Source organism: Calonectris borealis, chromosome 11, assembly GCF_964195595.1.
Source record: "Calonectris borealis chromosome 11, bCalBor7.hap1.2, whole genome shotgun sequence".
In the NCBI taxonomy this organism is placed as follows: Eukaryota; Metazoa; Chordata; class Aves; order Procellariiformes; family Procellariidae; genus Calonectris; species Calonectris borealis.
The window spans coordinates 24991419-25010807 of record NC_134322.1 but is presented as its reverse complement, the minus strand read 5'-3'; positions in this window follow the sequence as shown (position 1 = coordinate 25010807).

Below are 19389 nucleotides of genomic sequence, written 5' to 3'. Positions count from 1 at the left end.
TCCTCGGGCACTGATTATTTTCCTCGGGCACTGGTTTTGTTCCTCGGGCTCTGGTTTTGTTCCTCGGTCTCTGGTTTTGTTCCTCGACATCTGGTTTTGTTACTTATCCTCTGGTTTTGTTCCTCGGGCTCTGGTTTTCTCCCTCAGCTTCTGGTTTTGTTCCTCGAACTCTGGTTTTATTCCTCCAACTCTGGTTTTATTTCTCGGGCTCTGTTTTATTTCCGCGGGCTCTGTTTTTGTTCCTCCAGCTCTGGTTTTATTCCTTGGGCTCTGGTTGTCTTCCTCTGGCGCTGGTTTGGTTCATCGGACTCTGGTTTTTTATCTTGGGATCTGGTTTTTTTTCTTCAGGCTCTGGATTTGTTCCTCGGGCTCTGGTTTTTTTCCTCGGGCTCTGGTTTTCTTCCTCGGGCTCTGGTTTTGTTCCTCGACATCTGGTTTAGTGCCTCAGGTACTGGTTTTGTTCCTCGGACTCTGGTTTTGTTCCTCGGTCTCTCGTTTTTTCTTCGACATCTGGTTTTGTTCCTTGGGCTCTGGTTTTGTTCCTCAGGCTCTGGTTTTCTTCCTTGCCCTCTGGTTTAGTTCCTTGGGCTCTCGTTTTGTTCCTCGGGCTCTGGTTTTCTTCCTCGGCCTCTGTTTTTTTTCCTTGGGCTCTCGTTTTGTTCCTCGGGCTCTGGTTTCTTTCCTCCAGCTCTGTTTTTTTTCCTCGGGCTCTGGTGTAGTTTCTCGGGTCCTTTTTTTCTTCCTCGGGGTCTGTTTTTTTTCCTAGGGCTCTGGTTTTGTTCCTCGAGCTCTGGTTTTGTTCCTCTAGCTCTGGTTTTGTTCCTCGGGCTCTAGTGTAGTTCCACGGTCTCTGGTTTTGTTCCTCGGGCTCTTGTTTTGTTCCTCGGTCTCTGGTTTTGTTCCTTGAGCTCTGGTTTTGTTCCTCGGGCTCTGGTTTTGTTCGTCGGGCTCTGGTTTTGATCCTCAGGCTCTATTTTTTTATCAGGCTGTGGTTTTTGTTTCTCTAGCTCTCGTTTTATTCCTCGGGCACTGATTATTTTCCTCGGGCACTGGTTTTATTCCTCTGGTGCTGGTTTTGTTCCTCGGACTCTGGTTTTGTTCCTCGACACCTGGTTTTATTCCTCGGGCCCTTCTTTTGTTCCTCTGTCTCTGGTTTTGTTACTCTACATCTGCTTTTGTTACTCATCCTCTGGTTTTGTTCGTCGGGCTCTGGTTTTCTCCCTCAGCTTCTGGTTTAATTCCTTGAGCTCTGGTTTTGTTCCTCTAACTCTGGTTTTATTACTTGGGCTCTGGTTTTGCTCCTCGGGCTCTGGTTTTGTTCCTCCAGCTGTGGTTTTATTCCTTTGGCTCTGGTTTTGTTCCACGGGCTCTGGTTTAGTTACTCAGTCTCCAGTTTTCTTCCTTGGGCTCTGGTTTTTTTCCTCGGACTCTGGTTTTGTTCCTCGACTCCTGGTTTTATTCCTTGGGCCCTCCTTTTGTTCCTCGGTCTCTGCTTTTGATCCTCAGGCTCTGGTTTCCCTTCTCGGGCTCTGGTTTTGTTTCTCCAGCTCTGGTTTTGTTCCTCGGGCTCTGGTTTTGTTCCTCGGGCTCTGGTTTTGTTCCTCAAGCTCTGGTTTTGTTCCTCGGGCTCTAGTGTAGTTCCAAGGCCTCTGGTTTTGTTCCTCGGGCTCTGGTTTTCTTCCTCGGCCTCTGGTTTTAATCCTTGGGCTCTTGTTTTGTTCCTCCACCTTGGTTTTATTCCTTGGGCTCTGGTTTTCTTCCTCAGGCTCTGATTTAGTTACTCAGTCTCCGGTTTTCTTCCTCGGGCTGTGGTTTTGTTCTGCTGGCTCTGTTTTAATTCCTCGGGTCCTGATTTATTCCCTCGTGCTCTGGGTTTGTTCCTCGGACTCTGGTTTTGTCCCTCGCGCACTCCTTTTGTTCCTCGGTCTATGGTTTTGTTCCTCAAGCTCTGGTTTTCTTCCTCGGGCTCTGGGTTTGTTCCTTGGGCTCTGGTTTTGTTCCTCGAGCTCTGGTTTTGTTCCTTAGGCTCTGGATTTGTTCCTCGGGCTCTGGTTTACTTCCTCAGGTACTGGGTTTTTCCCTCAGACTCTGGTTTTCTTCCTCGGCCTCTGGTTTTGTTCCTTGAGCTCTGGTTTTGTTCTTCGGGCTCTGGTTTTCTTCCTCGTGCTCTAGTTGTGTTCCTCAGGCTCTGGTTTTCTTCCTCGGGCTCTGGGTTTGTTCCTTGGGCTCTGGTTTTTTTTCTCTAGCTCTCGTTTCATTCCTTGGACACTGATTATTTTCGTCGGGCACTGGTTTTGTTCCTCTGTCTCTGGTTTTGTTCCTCGACATCTGCTTTTGTTACTCATCCTCTGGTTTTGTTCCTCGGGCTTTGGTTTTCTCCCTCAGCTTCGGGTTTAATTCCTTGGGCTCTGGTTTTGTTCCTCTAACTCTGGTTTTATTACTTGGGCTCTGGTTTTGCTCCTCTGGCTCTGGTTTTGTACCTCAGGCACTGGTTTAGGGCCTCAGGTACTGGTTTTGTTCCTCAGACTCTGGTTTTATTCTTCGGTCTCTCGTTTTTTTCCTCGACATCTGGTTTTGTTCCTTGGGCTCTGGTTTTGTTCCTCAGGCTCTGGTTTTCTTCCTTGCCCTCTGGTTTAGTTCCTTGGGCTCTGGTTTTGTTCCTCGGGCTCTGGTTTTCTTCCTCGGCCTCTGTTTTTTTTCCTTGGGCTCTCGTTTTGTTCCTCGGGCTCTGGTTTCTTTCCTCCAGCTCTGTTTTTTTTCCTCGGGCTCTGGTGTAGTTTCTCGGGTCCTTTTTTTCTTCCTCGGGGTCTGTTTTTTTTCCTAGGGCTCTGGTTTTGTTCCTCGAGCTCTGGTTTTGTTCCTCTAGCTCTGGTTTTGTTCCTCGGGCTCTTGTGTAGTTCCACGGTCTCTGGTTTTGTTCCTCGGTCTCTTGTTTTGTTCCTCGGTCTCTGGTTTTGTTCCTTGAGCTCTGGTTTTGTTCCTCGGGCTCTGGTTTTGTTCGTCGGGCTCTGGTTTTGTTCCTCAGGCTCTATTTTTTTATCAGGCTGTGGTTTTTGTTTCTCTAGCTCTCGTTTTATTCCTCGGGCACTGATTATTTTCCTCGGGCACTGGTTTTATTCCTCTGGTGCTGGTTTTGTTCCTCGGACTCTGGTTTTGTTCCTCGACACCTGGTTTTATTCCTCGGGCCCTTCTTTTGTTCCTCTGTCTCTGGTTTTGTTACTCTACATCTGCTTTTGTTACTCATCCTCTGGTTTTGTTCGTCGGGCTCTGGTTTTCTCCCTCAGCTTCTGGTTTAATTCCTTGAGCTCTGGTTTTGTTCCTCTAACTCTGGTTTTATTACTTGGGCTCTGGTTTTGCTCCTCGGGCTCTGGTTTTGTTCCTCCAGCTGTGGTTTTATTCCTTTGGCTCTGGTTTTGTTCCACGGGCTCTGGTTTAGTTACTCAGTCTCCAGTTTTCTTCCTTGGGCTCTGGTTTTGTTCCTCGGGCTCTGGTTTTTTTCCTCGGACTCTGGTTTTGTTCCTCGACTCCTGATTTTATTCCTTGGGCTCTGGTTTTTTTCCTCGGACTCTGGTTTTGTTCCTCTACTCCTGGTTTTATTCCTTGGGCCCTCCTTTTGTTCCTCGGTCTCTGGTTTTGATCCTCAGGCTCTGGTTTCCCTTCTCGGGCTCTGGTTTTGTTTCTCCAGCTCTGGTTTTGTTCCTCGGGCTCTGGTTTTGTTCCTCAAGCTCTGGTTTTGTTCCTCGGGCTCTAGTGTAGTTCCAAGGCCTCTGGTTTTGTTCCTCGGGCTCTGGTTTTCTTCCTCGGCCTCTGGTTTTAATCCTTGGGCTCTTGTTTTGTTCCTCCAGCTCTGGTTTTATTCCTTGGGCTCTGGTTTTCTTCCTCAGGCTCTGATTTAGTTACTCAGTCTCCGGTTTTCTTCCTCGGGCTGTGGTTTTGTTCTGCTGGCTCTGTTTTAATTCCTCGGGTCCTGATTTATTCCCTCGTGCTCTGGGTTTGTTCCTCGGACTCTGGTTTTGTCCCTCGCGCACTCCTTTTGTTCCTCGGTCTATGGTTTTGTTCCTCAAGCTCTGGTTTTCTTCCTCGGTCTCTGGGTTTGTTCCTTGGGCTCTGGTTTTGTTCCTCGAGCTCTGGTTTTGTTCCTTAGGCTCTGGATTTGTTCCTCGGGCTCTGGTTTACTTCCTCAGGTACTGGGTTTTTCCCTCAGACTCTGGTTTTCTTCCTCGGCCTCTGGTTTTGTTCCTTGAGCTCTGGTTTTGTTCTTCGGGCTCTGGTTTTCTTCCTCGTGCTCTAGTTGTGTTCCTCAGGCTCTGGTTTTCTTCCTCGGGCTCTGGGTTTGTTCCTTGGGCTCTGGTTTTTTTTCTCTAGCTCTCGTTTCATTCCTTGGACACTGATTATTTTCGTCGGGCACTGGTTTTGTTCCTCTATCTCTGGTTTTGTTCCTCGACATCTGGTTTTGTTACTCATCCTCTGGTTTTGTTCCTCGGGCTTTGGTTTTCTCCCTCAGCTTCGGGTTTAATTCCTTGGGCTCTGGTTTTGTTCCTCTAACTCTGGTTTTATTACTTGGGCTCTGGTTTTGCTCCTCTGGCTCTGGTTTTTTTCCTCCAGCTGTGGTTTTATTCCTTGGGCTCTGATTTTTTCCTCGGGCTCTGGTTTAGTTACTCAGTCTCCGGTTTTCTTCCTCGCACTGTGGTTTTGTTCCGCTGGCTCTGGTTTAATTCCTCGGGTCCTGATTTATTCCCTCGGGCTCTGGGTTTTTTCCTCGGACTCTGGTTTTGTCCCTCGCGCCCTCCTTTTGTTCCTCTGTCTCTGGTTTTGTTCCTCGATATCTCGTTTTATTACTCATCCTCTGGTTTTGTTCCTCGGGCTCTGGTTTTCTCCCTCAGCTTCTGGTTTAATTCCTTGGGCTCTGGTTTTGTTCCTCTAACTCTGGTTTTATTACTTGGGCTCTGGTTTTGCTCCTCTGGCTCTGGTTTTGTACCTCAGGCACTGGTTTAGGGCCTCAGGTACTGGTTTTGTTCCTCAGACTCTGGTTTTATTCTTCGGTCTCTCGTTTTTTTCCTCGACATCTGGTTTTGTTCCTTGGGCTCTGGTTTTGTTCCTCAGGCTCTGGTTTTCTTCCTTGCCCTCTGGTTTAGTTCCTTGGGCTCTGGTTTTGTTCCTCGGGCTCTGGTTTTCTTCCTCGGCCTCTGTTTTTTTTCCTTGGGCTCTCGTTTTGTTCCTCGGGCTCTGGTTTCTTTCCTCCAGCTCTGTTTTTTTTCCTCGGGCTCTGGTGTAGTTTCTCGGGTCCTTTTTTTCTTCCTCGGGGTCTGTTTTTTTTCCTAGGGCTCTGGTTTTGTTCCTCGAGCTCTGGTTTTGTTCCTCTAGCTCTGGTTTTGTTCCTCGGGCTCTAGTGTAGTTCCACGGTCTCTGGTTTTGTTCCTCGGGCTCTTGTTTTGTTCCTCGGTCTCTGGTTTTGTTCCTTGAGCTCTGGTTTTGTTCCTCGGGCTCTGGTTTTGTTCGTCGGGCTCTGGTTTTGTTCCTCAGGCTCTATTTTTTTATCAGGCTGTGGTTTTTGTTTCTCTAGCTCTCGTTTTATTCCTCGGGCACTGATTATTTTCCTCGGGCACTGGTTTTATTCCTCTGGTGCTGGTTTTGTTCCTCGGACTCTGGTTTTGTTCCTCGACACCTGGTTTTATTCCTCGGGCCCTTCTTTTGTTCCTCTGTCTCTGGTTTTGTTACTCTACATCTGCTTTTGTTACTCATCCTCTGGTTTTGTTCGTCGGGCTCTGGTTTTCTCCCTCAGCTTCTGGTTTAATTCCTTGAGCTCTGGTTTTGTTCCTCTAACTCTGGTTTTATTACTTGGGCTCTGGTTTTGCTCCTCGGGCTCTGGTTTTGTTCCTCCAGCTGTGGTTTTATTCCTTTGGCTCTGGTTTTGTTCCACGGGCTCTGGTTTAGTTACTCAGTCTCCAGTTTTCTTCCTTGGGCTCTGGTTTTGTTCCTCGGGCTCTGGTTTTTTTCCTCGGACTCTGGTTTTGTTCCTCGACTCCTGGTTTTATTCCTTGGGCTCTGGTTTTTTTCCTCGGACTCTGGTTTTGTTCCTCGACTCCTGGTTTTATTCCTTGGGCCCTCCTTTTGTTCCTCGGTCTCTGGTTTTGATCCTCAGGCTCTGGTTTCCCTTCTCGGGCTCTGGTTTTGTTTCTCCAGCTCTGGTTTTGTTCCTCGGGCTCTGGTTTTGTTCCTCGGGCTCTGGTTTTGTTCCTCAAGCTCTGGTTTTGTTCCTCGGGCTCTAGTGTAGTTCCAAGGCCTCTGGTTTTGTTCCTCGGGCTCTGGTTTTCTTCCTCGGCCTCTGGTTTTAATCCTTGGGCTCTTGTTTTGTTCCTCCAGCTCTGGTTTTATTCCTTGGGCTCTGGTTTTGTTCCTCAGGCTCTGATTTAGTTACTCAGTCTCCGGTTTTCTTCCTCGGGCTGTGGTTTTGTTCTGCTGGCTCTGTTTTAATTCCTCGGGTCCTGATTTATTCCCTCGTGCTCTGGGTTTGTTCCTCGGACTCTGGTTTTGTCCCTCGCGCCCTCCTTTTGTTCCTCGGGCTCTGTTTTCGTTCCTCCAGCTCTGGTTTTATCCCTTGGGCTCTGGTTTTCTTCCTCTGGCGCTGGTTTTGTTCCTCGGGCTGTGGTTTTCTTCCTCTTGCTCTGGTTTTGTTCCTCAGGCACTGGTTTAGTGCCTCAGTTCTGGTTTTGTTCCTCAGACTCTGGTTTTGTACCTCGGTCTCTCGTTTTTTTCCTCGACATCTGGCTTATTTCCTTGGGCTCTGGTTTTGTTCCCCGGGCTCTGGTTTTGTTCCTCGGCCTGTGTTTTTTTTCCTTGGGCTCTGGTTTTGTTCCTCGGGCTCTAGTTTCTTTCCTCCAGCTCTGGTTTTATTCCTTGGGCTCTGGTGTAGTTTCTCGGGTCCTTTTTTTCTTCCTCGGGGTCTGTTTTTTTTCCTAGGGCTCTGGTTTTCTTCCTCGAGCACTGGTTTTGTTCCTCGGGCTCTTATTTTGTTCCTCCAGCTCTGGTTTTGTTCCTCGGCCTCTAGTGTAGTTCCACGGACTCTGGTTTTGTTCCTCAGGCTCTTGTTTTGTTCCTCAGTCTCTGGTTTTGTTCCTTGAGCTCTGGTTTTGTTCCTCGAACTCTGGTTTTATTCCTTGGGCTCTGGTTTTTTTCCTCGGACTCTGGTTTTGTTCCTCGACTCCTGGTTTTATTCCTCGGGCCCTCCTTTTGTTCCTCGGTCTCTGGTTTTGATCCTCAGGCTCTGGTTTTCTTCCTCGGGCTCTGTTTCTTTTCCTCGGACTCTGGTTTTTTTCCTCGACACCTGGTTTTATTCCTCGGGCCCACCTTTTGTTCCTCGGTCTCTGGTTTTGTTCCTCCAGCTCTGGTTTTGTTCCTCGGGCTCTGGTTTTGTTCCTCAAGCTCTGATTTTGTTTCTCGGGCTCTAGTGTAGTTCCAAGGCCTCTGGTTTTGTTCCTCGGGCTCTGGTTTTCTTCCTCGGCCTCTGGTTTTAATCCTTGGCCTCTTGTTTTGTTCCTCCAACTCTGTTTTTTTTCCTCGGGCTCTGGTTTTGCTCCTCGGGCTCTGGTTTTGTTCCTCCAGCTCTGGTTTTAATCCTTGGGCTCTTGTTTTGTTCCTCCAACTCTGTTTTTTTTCCTCGGGCTCTGGTTTTGCTCCTCGGGCTCTGGTTTTGTTCCTCCAGCTCTGGTTTTATTCCTTGGGCTCTCGTTTTGTTCCTCGGACTCTGGTTTTGTTTCTCTAGCTCTCGTTTCATTCCTCGGACACTGATTATTTTTCTCGGGTACTGATTCTGTTCCTCTGGCTCTGGTTTTGTTCCTGGGACTCTGGTTTTGTTCCTCCACACCTGGTTTTATTCCTCGGGCCCTCCTTTTGTTCCTCTGTCTCTGGTTTTGTTCCTCGACATCTGGTTTTGTTACTCATCCTCTGGTTTTGTTCCTCGGGCTCTAGTTTTCTCCCTCAGCTTCTGGTTTAATTCCTTGGGCTCTGGTTTTGTTCCTCTAACTCTGGTTTTATTACTTGGGCTCTGGTTTTGATCCTTGGGCTCTGGTTTTGTTCCTCCAGCTCTGGTTTTATTCCTTGGGCTCTGGTTTTGTTCCTCGGGCTCTGGTTTAGTTACTCAGTCTCCGGTTTTCTTCCTCGGGCTGTGGTTTTGTTCCTTGGGCTCTGGTTTTGTTCCTCCAGCTCTGGTTTTGTTCCTCCAGCTCTGGTTTTGTTCTTCAGGCTCTAGTTTGCTTATCAGGCTCTGGTTTTGTTTCTCTAGCTCTCATTTTATTCCTCGGGCACTGATTCTTTTCCTCGGGCACTGGTTTTATTCCTCGGGCTCTGGTTTTGTTCCTCGGTCTGTGGTTTTTTTCCTCGACATCTGGTTTTGTTCCTCATCATCTGGTTTTGTTCCTCGGGCTCTGGTTTTCACCCTCAGCTTCTGGTTCAATTCCTTGGGCTCTGGTTTTGTTCCTCTAACTCTGGTTTTATTACTCGGGCTCTGTTTTTTTTCCTCGGGCTCTGTTTTTGTTCCTCCAGCTCTGGATTTATTCCTTGGGTTCTGGTTGTCTTCCTCTGGCGCTGGTGTGGTTCCTCGGACTCTGTTTTTTTTCCTCGGGCTCTGGATTTGTTCCTCTAGCTCTGGATTTGTTCCTCGGGCTCTGGTTTTGTTCCTCGGGCTCTCGTTTTTTTCCTCGACATTTAGTTTTGTTCCTTGGGCTCTGGTTTTGTTCCTCAGGCTCTGGTTTTGTTTCTCTAACTCTGGTTTTGTTCCTCGACACCTGGTTTTATTCCTCGGGCCCTCCTTTTGTTCCTCGGTCTCTGGTTTTGATCCTCAGGCTCTGGTTTTCTTCCTCGGGCTCTGGTTTTTTTCCTCGGACTCTGGTTTTTTTCATCGACACCTGGTTTTATTCCTCGGGCCCACCTTTTGTTCCTCGGTCTCTGGTTTTGTTCCTCCAGCTCTGGTTTTGTTCCTCGGGCTCTGGTTTTGTTCCTCAAGTTCTGATTTTGTTTCTCGGGCTCTAGTGTAGTTCCAAGGCCTCTGGTTTTGTTCCTCGGGCTCTGGTTTTCTTCCTCGGCCTCTGGTTTTAATCCTTGGCCTCTTGTTTTGTTCCTCCAACTCTGTTTTTTTTCCTCGGGCTCTGGTTTTGCTCCTCGGGCTCTGGTTTTGTTCCTCCAGCTCTGGTTTTAATCCTTGGGCTCTTGTTTTGTTCCTCCAACTCTGTTTTTTTTCCTCGGGCTCTGGTTTTGCTCCTCAGGCTCTGGTTTTGTTCCTCCAGCTCTGGTTTTATTCCTTGGGCTCTCGTTTTGTTCCTCGGACTCTGGTTTTGTTTCTCTAGCTCTCGTTTCATTCCTCGGACACTGATTATTTTTCTCGGGTACTGATTCTGTTCCTCTGGCTCTGGTTTTGTTCCTGGGACTCTGGTTTTGTTCCTCCACACCTGGTTTTATTCCTCGGGCCCTCCTTTTGTTCCTCTGTCTCTGGTTTTGTTCCTCGACATCTGGTTTTGTTACTCATCCTCTGGTTTTGTTCCTCGGGCTCTAGTTTTCTCCCTCAGCTTCTGGTTTAATTCCTTGGGCTCTGGTTTTGTTCCTCTAACTCTGGTTTTATTACTTGGGCTCTGGTTTTGATCCTTGGGCTCTGGTTTTGTTCCTCCAGCTCTGGTTTTATTCCTTGGGCTCTGGTTTTGTTCCTCGGGCTCTGGTTTAGTTACTCAGTCTCCGGTTTTCTTCCTCGGGCTGTGGTTTTGTTCCTTGGGCTCTGGTTTTGTTCCTCCAGCTCTGGTTTTGTTCCTCCAGCTCTGGTTTTGTTCTTCAGGCTCTAGTTTGCTTATCAGGCTCTGGTTTTGTTTCTCTAGCTCTCATTTTATTCCTCGGGCACTGATTATTTTCCTCGGGCACTGGTTTTATTCCTCGGGCTCTGGTTTTGTTCCTCGGTCTGTGGTTTTTTTCCTCGACATCTGGTTTTGTTCCTCATCATCTGGTTGTGTTCCTCGGGCTCTGGTTTTCACCCTCAGCTTCTGGTTCAATTCCTTGGGCTCTGGTTTTGTTCCTCTAACTCTGGTTTTATTACTCGGGCTCTGTTTTTTTTCCTCGGGCTCTGTTTTTGTTCCTCCAGCTCTGGATTTATTCCTTGGGTTCTGGTTGTCTTCCTCTGGCGCTGGTTTGGTTCCTCGGACTCTGTTTTTTTTCCTCGGGCTCTGGATTTGTTCCTCTAGCTCTGGATTTGTTCCTCGGGCTCTGGTTTTGTTCCTCGGGCTCTCGTTTTTTTCCTCGACATCTAGTTTTGTTCCTTGGGCTCTGGTTTTGTTCCTCAGGCTCTGGTTTTGTTTCTCGAACTCTGGTTTTGTTCCTCGACACCTGGTTTTATTCCTCGGGCCCTCCTTTTGTTCCTCTGTCTCTGGTTTTGTTCCTCGACATCTGGTTTTGTTCCTCATCCTCTGGTTTTCTTCGTCGGGCCCTGGTTTTCTCCCTCAGCTTCTGGTTTAATTCCTTGGGCTCTGGTTTTGTTCCTCTGGCGCTGGTTTGGTTCCTCGGACTCTGGTTTTGTTCCTCGGGCTCTGGTTTTATTCTTCAGGCTCTGGTTTTCTTCCTCGGTCTCTGGTTTTGTTCCTCGGGCTCTGGTTTTGTTCCTCTGGCTCTGGTTTTGTTCCTCAGGCACTGGTTTAGTGCCTCAGGTACTGGTTTTGTTCCTCAGACTGTGGTTTTGTTCCTCGGTCTCTCGTTTTTTTCCTCGACATCTGGTTTTGTTCCTTGGGCTCTGGTTTTGTTCCTCAGGCTCTGGTTTTGTTCCTCAGGCTCTGGTTTTCTTCCTTGCCCTCTGGTTTAGTTCCTTGGGCTCTGGTTTTTTTCCTTGGGCTCTGGTTTTGTTCCTCGGCCTCTGGTTTCTTTCCTCCAGCTCTGTTTTTTTTCCTTGGGCTCTGGTGTAGTTTCTCAGGTCCTTTTTTTCTTCCTCGGGGTCTGTTTTTTTTCCTAGGGCTCTGGTTTTCTTCCTTGACACCTGGTTTTCTTCCTCGGGCTCTGGTTTTGTTCCTCCAGCTCTGGTTTTGTTCCTCAAGCTCTGGTTTTGTTCCTCGGGCTCTAGTGTAGTTCCAAGGCCTCTGGTTTTGTTCCTCGGGCTCTGGTTTTCTTCCTCGGCCTCTGGTTTTAATCCTTGGGCTCTTGTTTTGTTCCTCCAGCTCTGGTTTTATTCCTTGGGCTCTGGTTTTGTTCCTCGGGCTCTGGTTTAGTTACTCAGTCTCTGGTTTTCTTCCTTGGGCTGTGGTATCGTTCTGCTGGCTCTGATTTAATTCCTCGGGTCCTGATTTATTCCCTCGGGCTCTGGGTTTGTTCCTCGGACTCTGGTTTTGTTCCTTGGGCCCTCCTTTTTTTCCTCGGTCTATGGTTTTGTTCCTCAGGCTCTGGTTTTCTTCCTCGGGCTCTGGGTTTGTTCCTTGGGCTCTGGTTTTGTTCCTCGAGCTCTGGTTTTGTTCCTTAAGCTCTGGATTTGTTCCTTGGACTCTGGTTTAGTTCCTCAGGTACTGGGTTTTTCCCTCAGACTCTGGTTTTCTTCCTCGGCCTCTGGTTTTGTTCCTTGGGCTCTGGTTTTGTTCCTCTAGCTCTGGTTTTGTTCCTCCAGCTCTGGTTTTGTTCTTCAGGCTCTAGTTTGGTTATCAGGCTCTGGTTTTGTTTCTCTAGCTCTTGTTTTATTCCTCAGGCACTGATTATTTTCCTCGGGCACTGATTTTATTCCTCGGGCCCTCCTTTTGTTCCTCTGTCTCTGGTTTTGTTCCTCGACATCTGGTTTTGTTCCTCATCCTCTGGTTTCGTTCCACGGGCTTTGGTTTTCTCCCTCAGCTTCTGGTTCAATTCCTTGGGGTCTGGTTTTGTTCCTCTAACTCTGGTTTTATTACTTGGGCTCTGTTTTTGTTCCTCGGGCTCTGTTTTTGTTCCTCCAGCTCTGGTTTTATTTCTTGGGCTCTGGTTTACTTCCTCTGGCGCTGGTTTGGTTCCTCGGACTCTGGTTTTTTTCCTCGGGCTCTAGTTTTGTTCCTCGGGCTCTGGTTTTGTTCCTCAAGCTCTGGTTTTGTTCCTCGGGCTCTAGTGTAGTTCCAAGGCCTCTGCTTTTGTTCCTCGGGCTCTGGTTTTCTTCCTCGGTCTCTGGTTTTATTCCTTGGGCTCTGGTTTTGTTCCTTGGGCTCTGGTTTTGTTCCTCGGGCTCTGGTTTTGTTCCTCGGGCTCTGGTTTTGTTCCTCAGGCTCTAGTTTTGTTATCAGGCTCTGGTTTTGTTTCTCTAGCTCTCGTTTTATTCCTCAGGCACTGATTATTTTCCTTGGGCACTGGTTTTGTTCCTCTGGCTCTGGTTTTGTTCCTCGAACTCTGGTTTTGTTCCTCCACACCTGGTTTTATTCCTCGGGCCCTCCTTTTGTTCCTCTGTCTCTGGTTTTGTTACTCGACATCTGGTTTTGTTACTCATCCTCTGGTTTTGTTCGTCGGGCTCTGGTTTTCTCCCTCAGCTTCTGGTTTAATTCCTTGGGCTCTGGTTTTGTTCCTCTGGCGCTGGTTTGGTTCCTCGGAATCTGGTTTTGTTCCTCCAGCTCTGGTTTTATTCTTCAGGCTCTGGATTTGTTCCTCGGGCTCTGGTTTTGTTCCTCGGGCTCTGGTTTTGTTCCTCAGGCTCTGGTTTCCTTCCTTGCCCTCTGGTTTAGTTCCTTGGGCTCTGGTTTTGTTCCTCGGGCTCTGGTTTTCTTCCTCGGCCTCTGTTTTTTTTCCTTGGGCTCTGGTTTTGCTACTCGGGCTCTGGTTTCTTTCCTCCAGCTCTGGTTTTTTTCCTCGGGCTCTGGTTTTCTTCCTCGAGCTCTGGTTTTGTTCCACGGGCTCTGATTTTGTTCCTCCAGCTCTGGTTTTGTTCCTCGGGCTCTAGTGTAGTTCCACAGTCTCTGGTTTTGTTCCTCGGGCTCTTGTTTTGTTCCTCGGTCTCTGGTTTTTTTCATTGAGCTCTGGTTTTGTTCCTCGGGCTCTGGTTTTGTTCCTCGGTCTCTTGTTTTTTTCCTCGACATCTGGTTTTGTTCCTCGGTCTCTGGTTTTGACCTCAGGCTCTGGTTTTCTTCCTCGGGCTCTGGTTTTGTTCCTCAAGCTCTGGTTTTGTTCCTCGGGCTCTAGTGTAGTTCCAAGGCCTCTGGTTTTGTTCCTCGGGCTCTGGTTTTCTTCCTCGGCCTCTGGTTTTAATCCTTGGGCTCTTGTTTTGTTCCTCCAACTCTGTTTTTTTTCCTCGGGCTCTGGTTTTGGTCCTCCAGCTCTGGTTTTATTCCTTGGGCTCTGGTTTTGTTCCTCGGGCTGTGGATTAATTACTCAGTCTCCGGTTTTCTTCCTCGGGCTGTGGTTTTGTTCCTTGGGCTCTGGTTTTGTTCCTCCAGCTCTAGTTTTATTTCTTGGGCTCTGGTTTTCTTCCTCTGGCGCTGGTTTGGTTCCTCGGACTCTGGTTTTGTTCCTCAGGCACTGGTTTAGTGCCTCCAGTACTGGTTTTTTTCCTCAGACTCTGGATTTGTTCCTGTCTCTCGTTTTTTTCCTCGACATCTGCTTTTAATCCTTGGGCTCTTGTTTTGTTCCTCCAACTCTGTTTTTTTTCCTCGGGCTCTGGTTTTGGTCCTCCAGCTCTGGTTTTGTTCCTTGGGCTCTGGTTTTGTTCCTCGGGCTCTGTTTTTGTTCCTCCAGCTCTGGTTTATTTCCAAGGGTTCTGGTTTTGTTCCTCGAGCCCTCCTTTTGTTCCTCGAGGCCTCCTTTTTTTCCTCGGGCTCTGGTTTTTTTCCTTGGGCTCTGGTTTGGTTCCTCGGTCTCTGGTTTTGTTCGTAGGGCTCTGGTTTATTTCCTCGATCGCTCGTTTTGTTCCTCGCGCTCTCGTTTTGTTCCCCGGGCTCTCGTTTTGTTCCTCGGGCTCTCGTTTTGTTCCTCAAAGGCTGGTTTTGTTCCTCGAGCTCTGGTTTTCTTCCTCGGCCTCTGTTTTTTTTCCTTGGGCTCTGGTTTTGTTCCTCGGGCTCTGGTTTCTTTCCTCCAGCTCTGGTTTTTTTCCTCGGGGTCTGGTGTCGTTTCTCGGGTGCTTTTTTAATTCCTCGGGGTCTGTTTTTTTTCCTAGGGCTCTGGTTTTCTTCCTGGAGATCTGGTTTTCTTCCTCGGGCTCTGATTTTGTTCCTCCAGCTCTGGTTTTGTTCCTCGGCCTCTAGAGTAGGTCCACGGACTCTGGTTTTGTTCCTCGGTCTCTTGTTTTGTTCCTCAGTCTCTGGTTTTGTTCCTTGAGCTCTGGTTTTGTTCCTCGGTCTCTCGTTTTTTTCCTCGACATCTGGTTTAGTTCCTTGGGCTCTGTTTTTTTTCCTCGGGCTCTGGTTTTCTTCCTCGGCCTCTGTTTTTTTTCTTTGGGCTCTGGTTTTGTTCCTCGGGCTCTGGTTTCTTTCCTCCAGCTCTGGTTTTTTTCCCTGGGCTCTGGTGTTGTTTCTTGGGACCTTTCTTTCTTCCTCGGGGTCTGTTTCTTTTCCTAGGGCTCTGGTTTTCTTCCTCGAGCTCTGGTTTTGTTCCTCGGGCTCTTATTTTGTTCCTGCAGCTCTGGTTTTGTTCCTCGGCCTCTAGTGTATTTCCACGGACTCTGGTTTTCTTCCTTGGGCTCTTGTTTTGTTCCTCAGTCTCTGGTTTTGTTCCTTGAGCTCTGGTTTTGTTCCTCGACATCTGGTTTTATGCCTTGGGCTCTGGTTTTTTTCCTCGGACTCTGGTTTTTTTCCTCGACTCCTGGTTTTATTCCTCGGGCCCTCCTTTTGTTCCTCGGGCTCTGGTTTTGTTCCTCAGGCTCTGGTTTTGTTCCTTGGGCTCTGGTTTTGTTCCTCAGGCTCTGGTTTTCTTCCTTGCCCTCTGGTTTAGTTCCTTGGGCTCTGGTTTTGTTCCTCGGGCTCTGGTTTTCTTCCTCGGCCTGTGTTTTTTTTCCTTGGGCTCTGGTTTTGTTCCTCGGGCTCTGGTTTCTTTCCTCCAGCTCTGGTATTGTTCCTCGGGCTCTGGTTTTGTTTCTCGGGCTCTGGTTTTGTTCCTCAGGCACTGGTTTAGTGCCTCAGGTACTGGTTTTGTTCCTCAGACTCTGGTTTTGTTCCTCGGTCTCTCGTTTTTTTCCTCGACATCTGGTTTAGTTCCTTGGGCTCTGGTTTTTTTCCTCGGGCTCTGGTTTTCTTCCTCGGCCTCTGTTTTTTTTCCTTGGGCTCTGGTTTTGTTCCACGGGCTCTGGTTTCTTTCCTCCCGCTCTGGTTTTTTTCCTTGGGCTCTGGTGTAGTTTCTCGGGTCCTTTCTTTCTTCCTCGAGCTCTGGTTTTGTTCCTTGGGCTCTGTTTTTTTTTCTCAGATTCTGGTTTTGTTCCTCGACTCCTGGTTTTATTCCTTGGGCCCTCCTTTTGTTCGTCGGTCTCTGGTTTTGATCCTCAGGCTCTGGTTTTCTTCCTCGGGCTCTGGTTTTGTTCCTCCAGCTCTGGTTTTGTTCCTCGGGCTCTGGTTTTTTTCCTCAAGCTCTGGTTTTGTTCCTCGGGCTCTAGTGTAGTTCCAAGGCCTCTGGTTTTGTTCCTCGGGCTCTAGTTTTCTTCCTCGGCCTCTGGTTTTAATCCTTGGGCTCGTTTTTTGTTCCTCCAGCTCTGGTTTTATTCCTTGGGCTCTGGTTTTGTTCCTCGGGCTCTGGTTTAGTTACTCAGTCCCCGGTTTTCTTCCTCGGGCTGTGGTTTTGTTCCGCTGGCTCTGGTTTAATTCCTCGGGTCCTGATTTATTCCCTCGTGCTCTGGGTTTGTTCCTCGGACTCTGGTTTTGTCCCTCGCGCCCTCCTTTTGTTCCTCGGTCTATGGTTTTGTTCCTCAGGCTCTGGTTTTCTTCCTCGGGCTCTGGGTTTGTTCCTTGGGCTCTGGCTTTTTTCCTCGAGCTCTGGTTTTGTTCCTTAGGCTCTGGATTTGTTCCTCGGGCTCTGGTTTAGTTCCTCAGGTACTGGGTTTTTCCCTCAGACCCTGGTTTTCTTCCTCGGCCTCTGTTTTTTTTCCTTGGGCTCTGGTTTTCTTCCTCGGGCTCTGGTTTTCTTCCTCAGCTTCTGGTTTAATTCCTTGGGCTCTGGTTTTGTTCCTCTAACTCTGGTTTTGTTCCTCGACTCCTGGTTTTATTCCTCGGGCCCTCCTTTTTTTCCTCGGTCTCTGGTTTGGATCCTCAGGCACTGGATTTCTTCCTCGGGCTCCGGTTTTGTTCCTCCAGCTCTGGTTTTGTTCCTTGGGCTCTGGTTTTGTTCCTCAGGCTCTGGTTTTCTTCCTTGCCCTCTGGTTTAGTTCCTTGGGCTCTGGTTCTGTTCCTCGGGCTCTGGTTTTCTTCCTCGGCCTCTGTTTTTTTTCCTTGGGCTCTGGTTTTGTTCCTCGGGCTCTGGTTTCTTTCCTCCAGCTCTGGTATTTTCCTCGGGCTCTGGTGTAGTTTCTAGGGTCCTTTCTTAATTCCTCCGGGTCTGTTTTTTTTCCTAGGGCTCTGGTTTTCTTCCTCGAGCTCTGGTTTTGTTCCTCGGGCTCTGATTTTGTTCCTCCAGCTCTGCTTTTGTTCCTCGGCCTCTAGAGTAGGTCCACGGAGTCTGGTTTTGTTCCTCGGGCTCTTGTTTTGTTCCTCAGTCTCTGCTTTTGTTCCTTGAGCTCTGGTTTTGTTCCTCGGGCTCTGGTTTTGTTCCTCCAGCTCTGGTTTTATTCCTTGGGCTCTGGTTTTGTTCCTCGGGCTCTGGTTTAGTTACTCAGCCTCTGGTTTTCTTCCTCGGGCTGTGGTTTTGTTCCGCTGGCTCTGGTTTAATTCCTCGGGTCCTGATTTATTCCCTCGGGCTCTGGGTTTGTTCCTCGGCCTCTGGTTTTGTCCCTCGCGCCCTCCTTTTGTTCCTCGGTCTATGGTTTTGTTCCTCAGGCTCTGGTTTTCTTCCTCCAGCTCTGGTTTTGTTCCTTGGGCTCTGGTTTTGTTCCTCAGGCTCTGGTTTTCTTCCTTGCCCTCTGGTTTAGTTCCTTGGGCTCTGGTTTTGTTCCTCGGGCTCTGGTTTTCTTCCTCGGCCTCTATTTTTTTCCCTTGGGCTCTGGTTTTGTTCCACGGGCTCTGGTTTCTTTCCTCCAGCTCTGTTTTTTTTCCTTGGGCTCTGGTGTAGTTTCTCGGGTCCTTTCTTTCTTCCTCGGGGTCTGTTTTTTTTCCTAGGGCTCTGGTTTTCTTCCTCGAGCTCTGGTTTTGTTCCTTGGGCTCTGGTGTAGTTTCTCAGGTCCTTTCTTTCTTCCTCGGGGTCTGTTTTTCTTCCTAGGCCTCTGGTTTTGTTCCTTGAGCTCTGGTTTTGTTCCTTGGGCTCTGGTTTTGTTCCTCGGGCTCTGGTTTTGTTCCTCGGGCGCTGGTTCTGTTCCTCAGGCTCTAGTTTTGTTCCTCGGGCTCTGGTTTTGTTCCTCTGGCTTTGGTTTTGTTCCTCAGGCACTGGTTTAGTGCCTCAGGTACTGGTTTTGTTCCTCAGACTCTGGTTTTGTTCCTTGGTCTCTTGTTTTTTTCCTCGACATCTGGTTTTGTTCCTCGGGCTCTGGTTTTCTTCCTCGGCCTCTGTTTTTTTTCCTTGGGCTCTCGTTTTGTTCCTCGGGCTCTGGTTTTTTTCCTTGGGCTCTGGTTTAGTTTCTCGGGTCCTTTCTTTCTTAATTCCTCGGGGTCTGTTTTTTTTCCTAGGGCTCTGGTTTTCTTCCTCGAGCTCTGGTTTTGTTCCTCGGGCTCTGGTTTTGGTCCTCCAGCTCTGGTTTTGTTCCTCGGCCTCTAGTGTAGTTCCACGGACTCTGGTTTTGTTCCTCGGGCTCTAGTGTAGTTCCAAAGCCTCTGGTTTTGTTCCTCGGGCTCTGGTTTTCTTCCTTGGCCTCTGGTTTTAATCCTTGGGCTCTTGTTTTTTTCCTCCAGCTCTGGTTTTATTCCTTGGGCTCTGGTTTTGTTCCTCGGGCTCTGGTTTATTTACTCAGTCTCCAGTTTTCTTCCTCGGGCTGTGGTTTTGTTCCGCTGGCTCTGGTTTAATTCCTCGGGTCCTGATTTATTCCCTCGGGCTCTGGGTTTGTTCTTCGGAGTCTGGTTTTGTTCCTCCACACCTGGTTTTATTCCTCGCGCCCTCCTTTTGTTCCTCTGTCTCTGGTTTTGTTACTCGACATCTGGTTTTGTTACTCATCCTCTGGTTTTGTTCCTCGGGCTCTGGTTTTCTCCCTCAGCTCCTGGTTTACTTCCTTGGGCTCTGGTTTTGTTCCTCCAGCTGTGGTTTTATTCCTTGGGCTCTGGTTTTGGTCCTCGGGCTCTGGTTTGCTTCCTAGGGCCCTGGTTTTGTTCCTCAGGCGCTGGTTTAGTTCCTCGGGCCCTGTTTTGTTCCTTGGGTTCTCGTTTCCTTCCTTGGGTTCTCGTTTTCTTCCTCGAGCTCTGGTTTTGTTCCTCGAGCTCTGGTTTTGTTCCTCGAGAGCTGGTTTAGTTCCTCGCGTTCTGGTTTTGTTCCTCGGACCCTGGTTTTCTTCTTCGGGCTCTGTTTTTTTTCCTCGGGCTCTGGTTTTCTTCCTCAGGCTATCGTTTTGTTCCTCGGATTCTCGTTTTCTTCCTCGTTTTCTGGTTTTGTTCCTCGGACCCTGATTTTTTTCCTCGGGCTCTGTTTTTTTTCCTCGAGCTCGGATTTATTCCTTAGACTCTGGTTTTGTTCCTCAGCCTCTGGTTTTGTTCCTCGGGCTCTGGTTTTGTTCCTCGGCCTCTGGTTTATTTCCTAGGTTTCTGGTTTTATTCCTCGAGCCACTTTTTTGTTCCTCGGGCCCGCCTTTTTTTTTTTCGGGCTTTGGTTTTGTTCCTCGGCGCCTGGTTTTGTTCCTCTGGCTCTGGATTTTTCCTCGGACTCTGGTTTTGTTCCTCGAGCACTGCTTTTGTTCCTCAGGCTCTGGTTTTCTTACTTGGTCTCTGGTTTTGTTCTTCGGGCTCTGGTTTGTTTAGTAGGGCCCTGGTTTTGTTCCTCGGGCTCTGGTTTTTTTCCTCGGGCAGTCGTTTTGTTTGTCGGCTTCTTCTTTTCTTCCTCGGGTTCTCGTTTTCTTCCTCAAGCTATGGTTTTATTCCTCAGCCTCTGGTTTTGTTCCTCGGGCTCTGGTTTTGTTTCTCGGACTCTGGTTTATTTCCAAGGGTTCTGGTTTTGTTCCTCGAGCCCTCCTTTTGTTCCTCGGGCCCGCCTTTTTTTGCCTTATCTCTGGTTTTGTTCCTCGGGCTCTGTTTTTTTTCCTCGATCGCTCGTTTTGTTCCTCGCGCTCTCGTTTTGTTCCTCGGGCTCTGGTTGTGTTCCTCGGGCTCTGGTTTTGTTCCTCAGGCGCTGGTTTAGTTCCTCGGGTCCTGCTTTTGTTCCTTGGGTTCTCGTTTCCTT